At 44.4% G+C, this 19,839-nt stretch overlaps 1 protein-coding gene and 1 pseudogene across 1 annotated transcript in view; one reads left to right on the top strand and one right to left on the bottom strand.

Annotated features, from left to right (window-relative positions):
- Nucleotides 1-19,839, bottom strand: part of LOC126235490 (uncharacterized) — a 586,979-nt gene that overhangs the window by 200,740 nt on the left and 366,400 nt on the right. The gene's annotated exons all lie outside the window — the stretch shown is intronic.
- Nucleotides 17,008-17,126, top strand: LOC126238017 (5S ribosomal RNA; annotated as a pseudogene).

The raw sequence follows: 19,839 nt of genomic DNA, 5'->3' as shown, positions 1-19,839 counted from the left end.
CACTTAAAAATTTGGCAGGTTTATTCACGTTGTGGTTACAGGCACGTTCAAACACGATAGCTCTTTTTTATAGCATTCTGGCAAATCTTCTCATCTACGTATCTTCCATACAACCGATAGTCACATGTACACTGTACATCAATTTTGAGGATTGTTATGTATTAGCTTTCGCAGTACGAGCTCGTTTTTTCGCTTAGAACCTCTGTTTCACTTCAACAGTTACCCACAGTTTGTTACATTAAAGTTTAACTAAGGTGCTGTTGCAAGTCAACTCGTAACTGTGGAACCTGACAAAAGTAAATGAAATGTTGCATAAGAGGGTAGTCACTAGGTTTTAAAACGCAGAAAAGAAGTTTTTTCTCCTATTCCTTATGTCTAAGTCAGAAATGCGAATCAACTTTCTATTTATTATCAACTGGCAGGACATACATACAAGTTATTGTGATATTGTAGTACTATGAGGCAATGGAAAATTACTGTACTTGAATTTATTACCACGTATTGATGGAAATGTTAACAGGTAAATAAATAGCAGCAGACCGTAGACTTCTAATCCCAGATACTCGCATGTGAGCCACTGTACTTCCGTGAAATTTCTACTCAGCTTTTGCTGTACTCAGCTGATCTCGTGGAGCAGATTGCTCTACCAGATGTCAGACAGTACTGAGTTTCTGCCCAGCAATTTTAGCGGGCTAGAGTCCTCATTAGGCTTCAATGCACGATTTTCAATTGAGCCAATCAGCGTTTTTTAGATTCCCTACCACAAGGCACACCACCTTCCCCTACTGCAAGTCCGACGTTGGGAGGGGGGGAGGGGAAGGATTTTATTTATTTATTTGTTTATTTATTGTTGTATCTTCTTATTTCTTCAGACCGTTCATTGCATTAATAATTCGTAATTTAGGATTCACTATTTTGGGCTACAGTCCCTTCCTATAGCTACTTTGTTCATTCAAAATTTTGCTATCTCCTTACATTACAACTCGACTTCACTGCAACGACTTTTTTCAATGATATGATGTCACATGACCACCTGATACTACACTACTGGCCATTAAAATTGCTGCACCAAGAGGAAATGCAGATGATAAACGGGTATTCATTGGGCAAATATATTATACTAGAACTGACATGTGATTACATTTGCATTTTGGTGCATAGATCCTGAGGAATCAGTACCCAGAACAACCACCTCTGGCCGTAATAACAGCCTTCATACGCCTGGGCATTGAGTCAAACAGACCTTGGATGGCGTGTACAGGTACAGCTGCCCATGCAGCTTCAACACGATACCACAGTTCACCAACAGTAGTGACTGGCGTATTCTGACGAGACAGTTGCTCGGCCACCATTGACCAGACGTTTTCAGTTGGTGAGACATCTGGAGAATGTGCTGGCCAGGTCCGCAGTCGAACATTTTATGTATCCAGAAAGGCCCGTACAGGACCTGCAACATGCGGTCGTGCATTATCCTGCTGAAATGTAGGGTTTCGCAGGGATCGAATGAAGTGTAGAGCCACGGGCCTAACACATCTGAAATGTAACGTCCACTGTTAAAAGTGCCGTCATTGCGAACAAGAGGTGACCGAGACGTGTAACCAATGTCACCCCATACCATCACGTCGGGTGATGGGTGATACGCCAGTATGGCGATGAAGAACACACGCTTCCAATGTGCGTTCACCGCGATGTCTCCAAACACGGATGCGACCATCATGATGCTGTAAACAGAACCTGGATTCAATCGAAAAAATGACGTTTTGCCATTCGTGCGCCCAAGTTCGTCGTTGAGCACACCATCGCAGGCACTTCTGTCTGTGATGCAGCGTGAAGGGTAACCGCAGCCATGGTCTCCGATCTGATAGTCCATGCTGCTGCAAACGTCGTCGAACTGTTCGTGCAGACGGTTGTTGTCTTTCAAACGTCCCCGTCTGTTGACTCAGGGATCGAGACGTGGCTGCACGATCCTTTACAGCCATGCGGATGAGATGCCTGGCATCTCGACTGCTAGTGATACGAGGCCGTTGGGATCCAGCACGGTGTTCCATATTACCCTCCTGAACCCACCGATTCCATATTCTGCTAACAGTCAATGGATCTCGACCAACGCGAGCAGCAGTGTCGCGATAAGATAAACCGCAATCGCGATAGGCTACAATCCGACCTTTATCAAAGTCGAAACGTGAGGGTACGCATTTCTCCTCCTTACACGAGGCATCACAACAACGTTACACCAGGCAACGACAGTCAACTGCTGTTTGTGTATGAGAAATCGGTTGGAAACTTTCCTCATGTCAGCACGTTGTAGGTGTCGCCGCCGGCGCCAACCTTGTGTGAATGCTCTGAAAAGCTTATCATTTGCATATCACAGCATCTTCTTCCTGTCGGTTAAATTTCGCGTCTGTAGCACGTCATCTTCGTGGTGTAGCAATTTTAATGGCCAGTAGTGTAGTTCTGGAGTGACTACAGCGCTTCAAAACGGACAGTGTGTTCTTTTAAGAGTGTGACGAATATTTTGTGCAGTGTACTTAAATCCTATGCGAGCAACTGAATGGTCCCTGGGGGAGTGTCGTTAGTACCCATATCCAATATCAGGGCCTTTCTGTCATGTTGCGTCCGAGTATTGAGTAACAGACCGCTTGTCTTACTCCATGCTCGTGGTGTCTACGGGAGGTGTACGAAGAAGGCTTGAAAAGCGGCAACCCAATTTGCATGCCACTTTTCATTTAATATGAGAATAACACGCTAATTAACGGATAATGACAGAGCCGAATACAATAATAACGTTTTATTAAAATGAATTACTTACAGGGGCTGCACATACTGACTGAACCGTGACGAATTGTCACGGTTGGTTCTCTGCGTTTCCTCCTTGTTTGTTGCGCGATCCTTTTGAAATTCCCGCTTTGCGCTCTGTTGTTTCCTTACCATAGCCAGAGGGCGCTGTGGCGCTGCTGCGGTCGGCTGCCTGCCGTGTTTGCGAGAGAGCGTCGGTCTAGAGGAGGAACTCTAATTGCGGACGTCTGGGAGTGCACAGGAGGCCGCGCCGTTTTGTTAATGTTTGGCGTAACTCGTGTCAGGTGTGATGCATCGTTAAGGCCGTGATAGCAGCCAGTGTTACCGTCTTGGTCGCAGGTGGATCGAAGGGGATAGGGCCTGGTTGTTCATTGAAACTCCTGTCCTACGGATGTCGTAGGACTTGAAGTAAGACCTTTTGACCATTACTTTGCGTTATCTGCAAGCAACTTTGCGTTCAGGCGTCTACAGTAATTCGGCGAAGTTTATTTGTTTCGTCGGTGTGTAAATGACTGAACAAGGAGCAGTTTATTTAATGTTCACCTTATGCTCGTGTCCTGCGTGTGCTGTTTGCTAGTGTAAACTTGACTCTCATCTTTGTCTGTTGATTTTGAGCACATCGTCAAATACTGGATCCAAGTACAAGTAGTGACTTTGAGTTAATTAGCTGGATTCTTCCTTTTCCTCGTCACGACGCGTGTTAAATGGCAAAGTAGAATTGTACACTTTAACTTGCTACCTCATTTGTGTGGCTTCAATAACAGAGCCTAATCTGTTAACTAATTAAGGCTTGTGGTAAACAAAGGTATGTTGTTGTAAAATATCGTCTGAAATGTGTCGATGATTTGTGTTGCGCTAGTTGATTCTGGGGTCTGAACGGATGTGTTGGCACGTCGGCCGTGTAAGGGAATCCTGCTAGTTTTGATTACCTTATGACCAGGGTCCTTGCTCGACGCTTGCCTTTAAATGCCCCGCTAATCTGGGTAGCGTATGTTGTGGCTATTTTAAATTAATCACTGCTCAATAGCCCAACACAGTTTGTCGGCTGTCAGAAACCGTGCATGCGTTATTTATTCCTTTATTCTAATCAATCTATAAGCATGCTATTCTTAATTTGTTACTCTAGGTAGCCATTAAGCTGACATTTTTGGGCTGTTTAGATGGAGTGCGACTCCTTTGAGTATAGATTTGTCAATTTCCAACTTATTGTTTTTCCACCAGTTTTTAATTGTGCTTAAAATTGTTTTATTACTATTGAGCTGTACTTAATGTCATATCGTGAAGAAAGAAACTTATTGGAGGTTTGGGAGTTAACTGTTGCCGTAAGGTGTTGTGGACGATGCACTTTCCTGTTACTCATTTTAATGTTCTAGTCAATGTGTTGAACTTTAACTAAAGTGCAGAAAACTGAATCAGGTGTTTATTACTGTTCTAGTGCTATTATCTTTCAAGAGCAACACATGACATTTTCTTGGTCTGTTATCAAGTGTTACAATAAATGCAAATTGCTGTGAAACGATGCGCTATTTCAGTTGTTCCCGTGATTTCGTATCTCCGCACTGGTTGATCTAAACTCATAATATTTAATTATTTAAATACTGGAGGTAGGTGCCTGTGTCCCACTGACTTCTAGCTAATGTCATATCAGTAGAGTGTTTGATGCTAAATACGTGACCATGTTGTGTCTTGGATCATTTTTCACATTTCGGAAAAAAAGTAATTACAGAGATAAACCGAAGTACACAGTAAGTAAATGCTATCACTTAAGAGCGGAATAACAAAATAGTAAGACGAGCGCGTCAACGACCCATAACTGTCATGAAAAGCTGTAACATCTTTGTTTTCAATGGATTTTTGCCTCGATATGAGAGAAATGTCAACGTTTAATTCTTTTATTTCCATTCCTTGGAGTGGAGCAAGCCGTTCGAAATCCAGCCTACTGAAGAGTGGCGGTTCTATTCAACCAATTATCAGACAAGTTGATAGTGGGACAGCTGGGGGTTCCATGTTGGGAGCAAACTGGAGGAGCTTATCTCTTCCTGCATACGCCTTGCAACTAAGGAAAACCTCCCGAAAACTTTCGTCGGAGCCGGGGAATTGGGGCTATATTAATTTGTTTCCGGAAAAACATCGTTCGACGGGAACATTGAACTAGCCAACAATCAAAATGCTGCATACGTGTAAAGCGCGTAGAAGTTGAATGAGTGTCCATGTGTTACTACACCGAGTCTATTGTTGATTGTGTACATTTTGAAATTTTGAAACACGCGCTTGGCCTACGACTATGCTGAGCGATCTTAAACTCCCAACATTATTATGTGATTTACCAACGTTCACAGCATACTGGAATGCAGCAGTCACTTTCTTTTGCGCGTCGGTGAATTGACTCGATTTGTTGGAGAGTCTTTGTAAAATCGAGGCATTGTTGTACGCTGCTACTGCGGAAATTTTGTACTCAAGAAAGTTTAAGCCATTAATACTAAAAAATCATTGCCAGAATTTGTTCGAATTTATTTAGGGAAAATGTTGTGTGAAGAATACAAGGTGATTTATATGCAAAAAGTTGATTATCTTCTTAGAAACCTAGATTCCTTATCACGAAGTACTACGGCGTCCTATACATGGCCTGGATTAACGCAAACTGGACTGGTAGCACAGACCTGCAGGCATGGACACTTTTATTTGGAAGAAGACTGTTCTTCTTTTCTGACTGTGTTAATAAAATTTACTGGAGGACCTACGATCTAATTTTCATTAATTACTCTGTAACAGTAAACCGACGGATTCCGATCGGTTTATAGCGAAAGTGTAATGACTTTACATGAGTTTTCAACTTTCGCAGAGGAGTTGAAGGTTCGTCAAGGAACAGCCAACTAGGTTCTCCAGCAAGCCTTTTCCAAAGTACAGTAGAGAATTTCAGTATTCTGCTCTCAAGAAGAGAAAGTTACTACGCTAACTACACGCAGACCAAATGTTCAACTATGAATATGGTTGAATCTTATGCAAAGAATTTTAGGTAAGATTCTCTGTCATTTAGTACTTTTCATGAGGTTAAAGTCAACCAGTAGAAAGATATTTCAAGTTAGCATGCTTTGCTTTATTTTCATTCCCTTATAGAGAGTATACTATTACAGAAGACGCTTAAGTCTGGAAAATGTACCGAAGTAGAAAACTGAAATGAAATGAGCATTGTTGGCCTGGAGTCCGCACCCGGGGAAGTTTGGCCGCCGAGTGCAAGTCTTATTTCAGTCGACGCCACATTGGGCGACTTGCGTGTTGGTGGTGAGAATGAAATGATGATGAGGACAACATAACACCCAGTCCACGAGCGAAGAAAATTTCCAGCCAGGCCGGGAATGGAACCCGGGCCCAGTGCATGGGGGGCAAGCACGTTACCACACAGCTAAGCTGTGGGACACCTAAAGCAGAAGACCCGCCGTTACTGCAGTACACAACAACCAACCGAGGCGGTTGGGCGTGAGGACCGAAAGGCAATTTAGAGGGTCATAAGAATACGTAACACACAAGTGATTTATTCAGAGTTGGGCACATGAGCCATAAATAGGCAACTCTTTAACAGAACACTTCTCTTGCATGTCAGGATTTAGGATCTGTCTGCCGCTGTTTGTGGCCAGTAACAGGAGGAGGGAGCGGCCGCCCAGCACCACTGTAAGTAGACCTCACATGATTTGACTGGGAAAGGATGATTGGTCACCCGCGTAGCACTGCATGAACAGTGCTGTCACGACAGTGGCAGCGCTGGTGGTACGGCACATGGGCCGCTGCTTCTCTGCCCTGGTCTGGGAGGAAGCTATCGAGACTGTTACAGTTTTGTTACTAATACACTACAGGCCATTAAAATTGCTACACCACGAAGATGACGTGCTACACACGCAAATTTAACCGACAGGAAGAAGATGCTGTGATATGCAAATGAATAGCTTTTCAGAGCATTCACACAACGTTGGCGCCGGTAGCGACACCTACTACGTGCTGACATAAGGAAAGTTTCCAACCGATTTCTCATACACAAAGAGCAGTTGACCGGCGTTGCCTGGTGAAACATTGTTGTGATGCCGAGTGTAAGGAGGAGAAATGCGTACCCTCACGTTTCCGACTTTGGTAAAGGTCGGATTGTAGCCTATCGCGATTGCGGTTTATCGTATCGCGACATTGCTGCTCGCATTGGTCTAGATACCATGACTGTTAGCAGAATATGGAATAGGTGGGTTCAGGAGGGTAATACGGAACGCCGTGCTGGATCCCAACGGCCTCGTATCACTAGCAGTCGAGACGACAGGCATCTTATTCGCATGGCTGTAACGGATCGTGCAGCCACGTCTCGATCCCTGAGTCAACAGATCGGGGCGTTTGAAAGACAACAACCATCTTCAAGAACAGTTCGGCGACGTTTGAAGCAGCATGGACTATCAGCTCGGAGACCGTGGCTGCGGTTACCCTTTACGCCGCATCACAGACAGGAGCGCCTACCATGGTGTACTCAACGGCGAACCTGGGCGCACGAATGGCAAAACGTCATTTTTTCGGATGAATCCAGGTTCCGTTTGAAGCATCATGATGGTCGCATCCGTGTTTGTCGACATTGCGGTGAACGCACATTGGAAGCATGTATTCGTCATCGCCATACTGCCGTATCACCCGGCGTGATGGTATGGGGTGCCATTGGTTACACGTCTCGGTCATCTCTTGTTCGCACTGACGGCACTTTTTGAACTGTGGACGTTACATTTCAGATGTGTTACGACCCGTGGCTCTATCCTTCATTAGATCCCTGTGAAACCCTACATTTCAGCAGGATAATGCACGACCGTATGTTGCAGGTGCTGTACCGGCCTTTCTGGATACAGAAAATGTTCGAATGCTGCCCTGGCCAGCACATTCTCCAGATCTCTCACCAACTGAAAACGTCTGGTCAATGGTGGCCGAGCAACTGTCTCGTCACAATACGCCAGTCACTACTCTTGATGAACAATGGTATCGTGTTGAGGCTGCATGTGCAGCTGTACCTGTACAAGCCATCCAAGGTCTGTTTGACTCAGTGCCCAGGCGTATCAAGGCCGTTATTACGGCCAGAGGTGGTTGTCCTGGGTACTGATTTCTCAGGATCTATGCACCCAAATTGCGTGAAAATGTAATCACTTGTCAGTTCTAGTATAATATTTTGTCCAATGAATATCCGTTTATCATCTGCATTTCTTCTTGGTGTAGCAATTTTAATGGCCAGTAGTGTATTATTAAACGCTACTTAGACAGCTTGGTCGATATGAGCACTAGAGGTATATATGAGATGCTGTACAGCACCAGATTTGCACCTAGTGGCCAAAATTGGAACTAAATTTTTTCCAGTTTTAAATCAGTTCCGAATTAACACAATAACGTGTCTACCAAGTTCCGCTTCCACACGAGAGTTGCAGCCCACACTGGATCTCTGTGAGTAGCTGAACTTCAATTTTAACGACCTGGTACATGGTACATTGCTACCCTTTCACAAAAGGCCATCTGACATGGTAATTTTGCCCTCATTTTCATTTCTTTATGTTCAATGAGCCTGTCCGATAGTACACCTTAATACTTCGATTTGTAATTTTCCTCTGTGTAATACTCATGTGGAGAAAAGTATAAGTTCAAATGTATTTCCGTTTGGAGAGTAAATATCGACTGCAAGCAAAGAATCACGAATTGGTAAGTTACAACGCTTCTGTAACAAGTAAATAAAAAAATAAATGACTTCGCTGTCAATGTGTGTGTGCTGGCATGCACTATCTTTCTCATATTATTGTTGTACGTGCCTAATGAGCTATAAATGGAGGATGAGGGGTCTTGTTACAATACGGTACATTTAACGTTACGTTTCGAGGCAATAAAAGTCGAGCATCAGATTTATGAGGCGACTCGTACGTGTGTAATCGCCCGGAAACCAATCAGCACACAGGCGCGACTACGTCAGGCCAGCCAATGGGAAACCTCGTTTCCATCAACTCAGATAAATGATCGTCGCCAGGAACGAGGTACCCAATAATTGTTAACGGACGCTGAGCGCCAGTGTTGCTTCAGTGCGAGCGAGAAACAGCTGCCGATAGCCAAGTTCATTCAGCGAGATTGGCACGGGGAGTATGATGGGGAACGATTGTTTACTGTCCGGGTAAAATGGCTTGGTGAAGAACACCAATCATGCCGAGTGATTACTACGAGAACCTCTCGAAGCATGTACTTCCATCCGATCTCCGAGGTCTGAATGTCGTGTCACTGTATTATAAGTCAGATGTAACAGATTCGGACGCCGCCTTGGCCACGAGCATGAGTTTTAAATGTGCCAATACCATTTGATTCATCTAAATACGGTGCCAGAGTTCTTACTATACACTACATTCATTTGCAATTCTATTCAGTTTTGATCCATGAACTGTATAAAGTTTAAAACGTTTTTCAATATTCTGTTATTTCAGTGTATGGCTGAAAAAGGCATAGCAGAAATTACAGCTTTGTCAAATGGAGATATACGAAAATAGTACATGGCCAGAAGACTTCCAGTCCCAAAAAAACGATTATCAAAAAATGTACAATATACAGTACAGAAAGCACTATCTATCATGCTGCAAAAATGGTGATGAGAATATTGAATTATAGACAGTTTCGTATAATGTAAGAGAACATAAGGGAAGAAACTTTTGTTTCCGAAAAGGTAGCAGTAAAAAGATTGGATGCAGTACTTCTTTGGAAATAGAACACAACAACATATCGCTCTTAAAGGAACAAAATCTCAGTTGTAGAGGTAATTTCCGGAGTACCCCAATGAAGTGTGATAGGGCCATTCCTCTTTACAATGTATATGAATGATATAATAGAAATCGTCGGAAGCGCTTTAAGACTGTTCACAGATGATCACCATGAGACAGCATCGATTTGCAAAATAACCCACAAAGATTGAGGAATAGTCCAGTCTCTGACAGTTGACGCAGAACGAAGACAAATATAATACGTTGCGCGTAGATAGAAAAAGAAATCCAGTATTACACAACTTGATGAGAAATTGCTGGAAACAGTGCATACCATAAAATATCTACGAGTAATTGCACAAAGCGATCTGAAGTGGAATGACCACATAAACAAACAGCTGTTAAAGGAGTGTCCAGACTGAGATTCGTACGAAGAATCTGAAAGGAAATGTGATTCATCCACGAAAAATTTTCTTACAATGCCCTTGTTCGACCGATTCTTGAACAGTGTTCACCAATCTGGGACCATTACAAGGTAGGCTTGATAGAAGACAGAGAAGATCCAAAGAAGAGTGGCATGTTTCGTCACGGGATTGTTTATTCGGAGCGTGAGCGTTCCAGAGGTGCTCAACAAACTCCTACGCTACAAGACAGGAGTTTTACTACTAGAATTTCTTTTGAATACTTTCAGAGAAGAGTCAGGCAACATATTACTTCCACACACATACATCTTGCGAAATGACCACGATGACAAAATTCGAGATATTAGAGCTAATAGAGAGGCTTCCTCGTTTGCGAGTGGAACGGGGAAGGGGGATACAGTTAGTGGTACAGAAGTACACTCCGCCACACGCCGTCAGGTGGCGTGCGGAGTACTGGTGTTGATGTAGATCTACACTGAAGAGTCAAAGAAACTGGTTTAGGCTTGCGTATTCAAATACAGGCCCTGACTGTGAAAAGGGGTCACCCACGATTGTTTCAAAAGAATGGCGGTTGGAGGGAGGAGGGGGTGTATGTTCATGATACATCCAGAACGAAAGGGGTATTTTGAGGGATGTATGTGACGCTTAAACTGTTAACAACGGGTATCTACAAAGGAATCCACAGATTTCCTATGGCGATCATGTAAGCGTCTGCGACTTATGACTGGTTTCTTTAGGTGATGGTGGAGAGAGAGAGAGAGAGAGAGAGAGAGAGAGAGAGAGAGAGAGAGAGGTTGGGGGGCGGGGAGGGGCATTCTCGGCACTTAAACTGTTAGCAGCGTCTATCTGCAAACGCGTCGACAAGTTACAACAGGTTACGCTGTAGTGGGACGCTCTATCCCTGAACGACTGTGTGTCAGTTGTGACAGCTACTAGGCCAGAGATAATCATACATACATTATTCAAATTTCTCTACCACGCCTTGGGAGAAGGTCTGGCGTAGTGTTACACATACACGTATCTCTATCCCGTCCACGATCTGACGGCCACCATTGTGCGAGGAGTTCCATGCCGTATCGGCATTATCCGACGAATACAGGGGAGGAGCTCCTCGTAATCTACGTGCGTATGAGTATTTGATATTTCAACCTATGTCTTGGAATTTCCTTCCCACTATCACTTACATATCTACCTGCGTGAGACTTCTGCTGGTTGTTCGAAATGTTAAACATATTTCAAGTGACGTAATTTGTTATTAACGAACTTACTCGCCCTGTCCCTAAGGTGTCCAGCTCCGGAGTGTCCCAGTTTTAAAAGATCGAGTCGGGGACGTATGGTTCAGTATTAGTGACTTTAATTCAGGAAGTTACAGCAATATGGTTGCCTGAGCATCACGAATTCGACGCGACGTCTTGAACAGCCTTGCGTAATTGGATAAAATACGAAAATTGCGGAAAACCCGGTAAAAACACGAAGATAAGTAAAAAATACGTAAAATTGAGAAAAATATGAAAAAATACATGAAACTGAGAGTGATTACGCTTCTGCCTGGGTGAGGTCTCTGATGGTGTAACGTAGTACTAAAATGATATTAACAAATAGACCTAGAATGATGTAATTTGTGATAAACATACAGACAACTCTTACATCATCACCATATCTTCCAGTGTGTCTCAAGTTATAAAACAGGAAAGCTGTGGAAAATATATAAAATTGGGGAAACGGCATAAATATTGAAAATAAGTAAAAATGAGAGTGCTTTACATGTCTGCCTGATTGATGTCTCTGCTCGTGTCAATAGACACATCCTCTCACTGAGCTGTCCTGCTGCAGCGTAACCCCTCCAACGCAAGTGCCCCAGTTATAAGAGATGAAGATATGGAGCGGGTGCAAGATCCTCATTGACCAGAGGGGAGGAGGTTGTCGCCATTTTTAAGTTACATGACGATAGGACATTGAAAATAACTAGCACATTTGCCTGGGTAGTTCCTCTGGGTGACATTGATCAATTCCCGAATTCCCGGTGGTTCCTCAGGGGATAGTGAGTGGGTGCGCCGAGGAACACAACTGGGTAACCTGACACAGGATGATGTGTGATGTGATCGTTATCTGAGCTTCAAACAGTACTGCATAACTACTCATGATATAAGAAACATAGTTCGAAAGGTAATAAAATAACCTATACCGGTTCTGTCGTCGCCGGAATCAACAAAAATCTACATCGGTTACCAACCTATGGCAGTGTTTAGTCAGAACCATGGTAGGAGAAAAGTTGGGAAACCGGAATGGAGAAATGCTCCTGTCTTAGCACAAAAAAGACGAATATGTCCTGGACAGAATTGGAGATGTAAAAGAAGGGAACTAGCTTTTTGATTTATCTGGAAGCTTCAGAGAGATTCAAATAAAAGCACATGACATATTCGCGCCTTTCTGCCAGTTGATCCTACTTCCCCAGTGCAGTCCACCGCAGTGAGCTCCCCTAGAGCCATCCCATTACGTTTATGGTGAGGGATGTAAGAACAAACAGAAACAAATTTATGTGTTTCTAGAGAGTGGGATGTATCTACAACGGGAAGCGCTGTGTCGTCCGCACAAGACACAACCAGGCCAAAAGAATCACAGGCGCAAAGGTGCGAGCTGTTGCCAGTGCCATAGAGACTCGCCACTTGCTCGAGTTCCACCAGCGCTGAGGATGAAGATATCGACTTCGCCTCGGCCAGTTGCCGGCCGAGTACAATCTGCCAGTGACCGGACAGCGGAGAAACCTACTCGGAAGATGGAAGAGCAGCTCTCGTCCACTTGGTTATAGATCACCGTCCAAGACTGACTTACACAGGGAACGTCGTATAGTGAACTCTTAGAAGTGAGCAGACAGTTGTTGTAATTGCATTTGCGATGTACTCTGAAGTTAATCTAAGATTATTTGCACGTACCCACTGAGGGCCTTTTTTGTACTGTATTACAAGTAGCGATGCAGACTTCTTATTCGTCAAGACACAAAGATAAGTAAACTCATTTGTGTGACTTTGTTACTAATTTGTTGGGGTGTTTCAGAGCATACGTTCTCCTATCCTGGTACCTGACCCTGGGGCACAGCTGTGTAATAGTGGCAGGGAGAAATTGTCTTAACAGTATACTGCGCCAGAAGCCGTTTCACGAACTCACAAACTCGGCCTCCACAGCAGTAGCGACGAAGTCTTTACAAAATTGGCGTCGATGGTTTACAAAAGGAAGTATCCGACAGTGATGGGGGGGGGGGGGGGGGAGGGCATCTATAATAGGAAGTATCCCAGAGTGGGGAAGGATGCATCCTGAACATTAAAGACACGTGTCATATTGTAAGGTGGTGTGGTCTCCTGACCTTCATTGCTTACATATTCCGTCCTCACAATCGTATTCTGCACATCAAGACGCTTCATTTGAACCCAAACTCGATAAGGTAGAGTCAATTTTGTATGAATTCATGTAAGCGATATGCAAATCTAGTAAGTAAATCGCAGTGCTCACTGAGGTTGAAAAAGTCGAGGCTGGCGTACACAACATGACGGCCGCAGGAATTTTCGTTCTAAAGAGGCAATCAGCCCACTGGGAGGCCCGTCCCTTCAGAGGGGTGAGTCAACACACCTACTTCAGCTGGAGTTACCGCCTAGAGACAGCACAGCTTTTGCCAGAGCGAAGGGATAACGACCCCCCCCCCCCCCCCCCTGTTCGACTTAAAAGAAAATTGTGTGGGAGCGCCCAGTATATGCATTTTTTGATGGACCAACTGCATAGTTACGGAGTTCTCACAGGAGGACGGTATATGCCTAACGGAGATGCTACGTATTTCTGCATTGGTCGACTTAAACGAAACGTCATTCTTCCATTTAAAAGAGCAACGCTGATGGGCGGAATATTTCTGATACAAAGAGCCAGAGGAGTGAGGGAAGACAGCGAATGATATACCCTTGAAATTTTTCCAGAAAAAGGAGCTATTCCATTGTCGCTCTTGGAGGGGGAACACGTAACGAGAGCGAGTGCGGTCGTAAATGTACGCAAAGAGCGAGGAACAAAGTCTCTCCTCAGTACTTCACTGGGAGAGCACCTCTGTTGTTAGCGAATCGGAGTGATACTCTATATTGAGTCTCTCGCGATTAAGCATTGTTCAATGTGTTGGCCGCCACACTTATTGTGTGGTGTGAACACGGACAGAGTACTAGTTAAACGCCTGCAAGCGAATATTGAGTGGCATCATGGTGGACTGGTTATCTGACCAGTGTACCACGCCAATAGTTAGACTAGGGGCGGATAGGAGTCCTTGACTTCATCAAGGCGTAGAGAGAGTTTGATTGGCGAAGGTCAATCCAAATAGAAAGAGATAGTTATTTGTCAGCAGCGAGCGACGCAGGCAGCAGTCGTCGCAGCTCACGGTATTGCGAGCTACAGCGTATGCGAGCCTCATCTGTCCTCCATAACAGTACACTCCATTACATTTCTCACGCCACAGCCTTGACCGTACCTAGAAAAGTTATTCAAGTTGTGTAGGCGTGGCTCTCAGCCATTCTGACAAGTAAATAACATTCTTAAAGAAAAGGGAGAAAAGAACCTTTCCATACTTTGTAAAACAATAGCATTCCTATTCATAAGAGGCAGTCTACTGTTCCCAAAAGAATCTGGAAATTTATTATTTTATAAGAAAAAGTTTCACTTCATTTCTCAGAATTTTTTTGCAATAAATAATATTTTTCGTTCGTTTAATGTTTTTCTTACACTAACTAGCATTACTCCCATACCCAAGTATCCCATTAGGTACGTAAAAATATATAGAATATTTTTGTGTATTTTCCTTAGAGCGGACGACTCCAGAAGATATTTGTTGCTGAATGTTTTTCAAGTAGTTCTTGTTGGTACATTAGGAGCGTCTGTCTGACTTCTGTAGTAGTGTGAGGTGGAAATTGTTTCTTGCAGGTGCCAAAGGGTTCTTGTCGGATCAGTACATTGCGCAACTTGACAAAATAAAACCCACACACTCACAATATTGCACGAAATAACAAATGCAGTGTTGGATGACATGATGGCATGTTTCATGTTATACGACATGACATCACGTAACACGTTACTTTACCTGACACTATGCATTACATTACATGAGGTAGGTACTAAAACTAACAAGTAAAAAATCATGAATATGTCAAGACGATTTGATTTAAATGTCTTTGAAGCTGCTAGGTAAGCAGAAAAACCAGTTTCTTTCTTTTACATCACTAATTCTGCCCAGGACGCATTCACCTTTTATTGTCCTAAGATACGAGCATTTTCCATTCTGGTAACGATATAATGGATAAATTCACCACTCATTTTCATTTGAACTAGTTTGTAGCTACTAACCGGTCGGCTGTCCATGCGATGCTGAATAAATACTGAAAATTGTTCTTGCCAATGCAAACTGAGTGTGGTGTGGTTGAAGGCGAGCCTCTGACGTTATCGCTATGTGATGATACTACTACAACTCTTATAACGAAGTGCAAATTTGCAAACGGAATGTACTCGACAGTGAATCAATACAGTCAGACTCGTACCTCATTCACAAATTTTTGCACCCGCAAGCAGAATAATGAATATTCCGATGTGAAAGTGTGTTTGATATTTATGAGTTTCGTACCTGAATGCACGTCGCTGCGAATCAGCTCATTAATATTAGTCAAAGTCTGTATGCGGTGTTGACATCATCGTTTTGCGAGAACAATGAGCGCACGGGTCGCTGATACACAATGAACCTGTAGTTTATGGAAATGCGTCTCAGTCAATCCTGACAAAACGTAACGAATTAACGTTTGGTTGACGTGTGTGTGAAATCTTATGGGACTTAACTGCTAAGGTCATCAGTCCCTAAGCTTACACACTACTTAACCTAAATTATCCTAAGGACAAACACACACACCCATGCCCGAGGGAGGACTCGAACCTCCGCCGGGATCAGCCGCACAGTCCATGACTGCAGCGCCTTTGACCGCTCGGCTAATCCCACGCGGCCCGTTTGGTTGAAAGCGATCTTCAGGAGGCCTGTCAGTAGGACAGAAATGGCACAGAAATAAAAGGAATGGAAAAGAAATCTTTAGGTGGGGTGAAGAGCGTCAGGAACTTGCAATACGAACAGGTAACCTTATCAATGACCAAAGCGTTGGAAACACACTTTCACCAAAGAACACTGCTCGGATTATGAAAGAAATACACTGACTGGCAAAAAGAGTGATTCAGCCAGAAGACATGGTCGGTTGTCAGTGCACAGGGTGACCCAAAAGTCCATTAACATTTGACAACTCAACATTTTACGGAATAATGTAGGTAGAAAGGTACAAATTGACAAACATGCTTGAAATGACATGGGATTTTGCTGAAACTATGACACAAAAGCAACAATTTGCATTACAATTAGTTTTTATCAAAGACTAAGTTACTTATAGGAAATGTTGGCCGTCATTTATCAACAAATCAACAATATCTGTAGCCGATGGACAATGTTGTGAACAGCACTATACAGCTTATCAGTAGGTATCGTGAGATATTGGTGTAGGATGTTGTCGTTTTGCATCTCTAATGACGTCGGACGATCGCGATAGACTTGTGGTCTCAGGTATCCCCACAACCAATAATCACACGGACTGAGGTATGGGGACTTCGGAGGGTGAGCGTGACGGAAACGTCGGCTCAGCATGCGATACTCGCCAAACGATGTGCGCAAGACATCCTTCACGCGTGTTCTAATATGGGGTGGAGCGCCAACCTGCATAAAATTTGTATCTTCCAGCAGGTGTTTATCATCCAAGCTAGAGCTGATGCGATTCTGCACCATATCGGAGAGCCTCTCACCCAACACGCTGACAATTTGACAAGCAGCACCCGGCTGTCCAGCGGCATACGTTGGCCGGTTTTTGCACTCGTCTTTGATTTCAATACACTCTCATGTCATTTCAGACATGTGTGTCAAGTTCTGACATCTCTGCCTACATTATTCTGTCAATTAGTGCATTTTCAAATGTTAATGGACTTTTGGGTCATCCTCTACTTCATACGCCAAAGGCCTTGCCGCAGTGGTAACACCGGTTCCCGTCCGATCACCGAAGTTAAGCGCTCTCGGGTTTGGCTAGCACTTGTATGGGTGACCGTCTGCGTCTGTCGAACGCTGTTGGCAAGCGGGCTGCACTCAGCCTTTGGGAAGCCAATGGAGGAGCTACTTGACCAAGAAGTAGCGGCTCCGCTACAACCGCCGGTAGAGCGGTGTGCTGACCACATGCCCCTCCAAGTCCGCATCTAACAACCATATAGGCTGAGAATGACACGGGGGTCGGTCCGTAACGTTGGGTTTTCCGAGGTCTGTTCGGAAGGAGTTTTATGTACTCCGTACACGTACACACGATTCTCTGTCACAACTAGAACAGCCACCAGAGTGCATAATGGCTATTCGTGTTTGATATTGATGCCAGGCCTGGTAGAGTATGTAATGGACGTCAAGAGAGTCGAACGTTGAATGATCAGAGTGAAGGACACGAAGATGAAGAGTACTTGAGTGAGAAAGCGTTGTCGGCACCTAACATAGAAAGGGCCCTCACTGTGGATCTCCATTTAGCTGGGTAGTCGAGCTGTGCATTATCCAGATTTGTGTGGTATTCGTATGTGATGGAATGGATGGGAACTTGAAGGTAAACATACTCTTCGCCAAGGTTCCAGTCGACCACGTCTGAGCACGACAAAGGAGGATAGCCGTATTACGCACCAAGTACATCTGCCCCTGCCTTCCGAGAACGAATAACTGGTTCCCTGTAACATTTTGTGTCGTCCGGCATCATTGGTCGCAGACTATCAGCAGCTAGACTAGAGAATTACTGTCCCATGCTTAGGCTACCATTAACACCTTAAAACAAATGACTGCTTTTGGACTGGTGCCGCGACTGGGAAGCATGGACTGCTGATTGTGTTCATCGATGAACTTTGGTTCTGCACTAACTGTATGACCGTCGTCGGCGAATATGGTAGGAATCTGGAAGAATTCCCATTTTTGCAATGTTTTGGCAAGCTACAGCAGTGTTACTCCTGGTATTACAGCGCAGGGGAGAGTTCAAATACGTCTAGAGGTCACGATTTTCGGTAACTGAGGGAACTCTAAACAGCGCAGCGGTGCGTCACGGACATCCTTGGTCCTCATGGGTTAGCTGTCATGCGACAGTACAGTGGTGCCATTTGTCAACAGGGCAATGCTCTTCCAAACACGGTCCAGGTCTCTATGGACTGTCTAAGTGATTCTGTGGTCCCCCTGTGGCCAGGAATACACTACTGGACACTAAAATTGCTACACCAAGAAGAAATGCAGATGATAAACGGGTATTCATTGGACAAATATATTGTACTAGAACTGACATGTGATTACATTGTCACGCAATTTGGGTGCGTAGATCCTGAGAACTGAGTACCCAGAACAACCACCTCTGGCCGTAATAACGGCCTTGATACGCCTGGGCATTGAGTCAAATAGAGCTTGGATGGCGTCTACGGGTACAGCTGCCCATGCAGCTTCAACACGATACCACAGTTCGTTGGCGTATTGTGACGAGACAGTTGCTCGGCCACTATTGACCAGACGTTTTCAGTTGGTGAGAGATCTGGAGAAGGTGATGGCCAAGGCAGCAGTCGAACATTTTCTGCATCCAGAAAGGCCCGTGCAGGACTTGCAACATGCGGTCGTGCATTATCCTGCTGAAATGTAGGGTTTCGCTGGGATCGAATGAAGGGTAGAGACACGGGTCGTAACACATCTGGAACGTAACGTCCACTGTTCAAAGTGCCGTCAATGCGAACAAGAGATGACCGAGACGTGTAACCAATGGAACCCCACACCATCACGCCGGGTGATACGCCAGTATGGCGATGAAAAATACACGCTTCCAATGCGCGTTTACCGCGACGTCGCCAAACTCGGATGCGACCATCATGATGCTGTAAATAGAACCTGGATTCATCCGAAAGAATGACGTTTTGCCATTCGTGCACCCAGGTTCGTCGTTGAGTACACCATCGCAGGCGCTCCTGTCTGTGATGCAGTGTCAAGGATAACCACAGCCTTGGTCTCCGAGCTGATAGTCCATGCTGCTGCAAACGTCGTCGAACTGTTCGTGCAGATGGTTGTGGTCTTGCAAACGTCGCCATCTGTTGACTCAGGGATCGAGACGTGGCTGCACGATCCGTTACAGCCATGCGGATAAGATGCCTGTCATGCAATGAGTTCCATCTTATGGAAGAAGATGGGTTCAGTGCCAATGCCTTTGGCACTTCTGCGATCTGAAATTATATGTCCAAGAAAATTAACTTTTGTATCATAACGATTATCGACGAAATTACGTAGAAGACTGATCTAAAGACTTTGGCTGCCGATAGAAACTGCATTCACCGACAGCTGCAACACAGGTATTTACCGTGGAGTTGAAAATTTTCAAAAAAATGGTTCAAATGGCTCTGAGCGCTATCGGACTTGACATCTGTCGTCATCAGTCCCCTAGACTTAGAAATACTGAAACATAACTAACCTAAGGACATCACACACATCCATGCTCGAGACAGGATTCGAACCTGCGACAGTAGCGGTCGCGCGGTTCCAGACTGAAGCGCCTAGAATCGCTCGGCCACCGCGGCCGGTTTGAAAATTTTACGTATACAAAAGAATAAGGCATAATGGGACAGAGCGTGTGTATTTTTTGAAGCAAAAGAGCCGTTAAATGGGTCATAATAATCACAGCAACGGTCGTAAAAATGCAAAGCTATGTAGTTTCATGCTCCAGCAAAGGGATTCGAACATAATGAATAGACGAATACTGCTACTTTGAGTAAATGTGATCCAGTATTCAAGTACTGTA

Source organism: Schistocerca nitens, chromosome 2 (assembly GCF_023898315.1).
Source record: "Schistocerca nitens isolate TAMUIC-IGC-003100 chromosome 2, iqSchNite1.1, whole genome shotgun sequence".
NCBI lineage: Eukaryota > Metazoa > Arthropoda > Insecta > Orthoptera > Acrididae > Schistocerca > Schistocerca nitens.
Note: the sequence above shows the minus strand (reverse complement) of the source record. Positions and strands in the feature narration are given on the sequence as shown.